Source organism: Sinocyclocheilus rhinocerous, unplaced genomic scaffold (assembly GCF_001515625.1).
Source record: "Sinocyclocheilus rhinocerous isolate Xijiao unplaced genomic scaffold, SAMN03320098_v1.1 C36483667, whole genome shotgun sequence".
Taxonomy (NCBI): Eukaryota; Metazoa; Chordata; class Actinopteri; order Cypriniformes; family Cyprinidae; genus Sinocyclocheilus; species Sinocyclocheilus rhinocerous.
The window spans coordinates 1-1189 of NW_015781862.1; the positions used below are offsets into that span (position 1 = coordinate 1).

At 33.6% G+C, this 1189-nt stretch overlaps 1 long non-coding RNA gene across 1 annotated transcript; it reads right to left on the reverse strand.

Moving 5' to 3' along the window:
* Window positions 1–122: 122 nt before the first annotated feature.
* Window positions 123–836, reverse strand: LOC107736088 (uncharacterized). Its single transcript, XR_001639582.1, has 2 exons — window positions 605–836; window positions 123–177 (listed from the first exon to the last, which is right to left on the reverse strand). It is a non-coding gene; the product is annotated as an uncharacterized LOC107736088 (long non-coding RNA).
* Window positions 837–1189: the final 353 nt, after the last annotated feature.

Sequence of the window (1189 nt, forward strand, 5' to 3'; positions counted from 1 at the left end):
TTGCAGTTTTGCATTGTAAAAAAAAAAAAACTCTTCAAAAACAGCAGTAAATACCTCCTGCCATGTCCATGTTTAATATCTCATCAAAGGCTGATTCTGGGCCCTTGTCTTTTTTCTTTTTCTTTTTTTGATCATCTGGTAGTTTCAGAAGAGAAAGTTCTTCTGATCGTCTAATGTCTGTGAACAAAGACGGAAAACATATGCAGTTTAGTAGAGAATCGACTAATGTGCAGAAAGAAATCATGGAAAATTGAATTGCATTTTTTCACATGTAAAAACAAATGATTTGTAATTGTAAAAAATTACCAAAAAATATTCAGCAATCCATAAATATTAAGACACACACATATTATTAAGTATTAAGTATTAAATTAATATGTGATAAGAAATTTATGTATAATGATAAATGTTTGCTTTTAATGACAGTGTCTATAGGAGCTGTTGTATCTAAATTGCACAAATTGACAAATCTGTATTACATTTACACATTTTATATAATATTTATTATATTTTCTTGTTAGCATTTTGTTTCATATGCTTCAAAAATATTATATTAATAAAAATGCATAATATAATAAATATTTTTGTTTGTACTGGTCCTTACTGAGTGCTTTGCAGATCTCCGCCACGGCTTTGAAGACCACACAAGAGAAGCTAACAGGGAGCCGGATGGTCTTCATGTTGGGCAGCTGGATGCAGAGAGGTTTGTGTTGTGGAGTGTAGCGCAGGTCAGCGTCCGCCTGGACTCCATACTTATCCAGAGTCCAGTGTGTCTTCAGCAGCCAGCAGCTCCTCTTCTCCCACCAGACGGCATGATCGGACCAGTCCTGAGGAGCCTCTGACACACAGACAACCACGTACTGTGAGAACTTGAGTCTGAGACGATAAACAAATATTGTATAGAGCTCCAAAAGTACAAAACGAAAAAAGGCAAAAACATAACAAAATTCTAAAAAAAAATAATAATAAATTACTAAAACTGAAAATATATATAAAAAGCTATTCCAAATATTATTAAATAACACACAAAAAAAAACCACCGTTCACTGCACTTTGCCCATGGCAGTGTAAAACTTCACCACTTTATAGATGAAGTTTATTATTACATTAAAGAGGTGAACAGGAACGTATTTATGCGAAGTGGTTTAATGTGTCGTTAAACAACAGCCATGACGTTACACCTGAATAA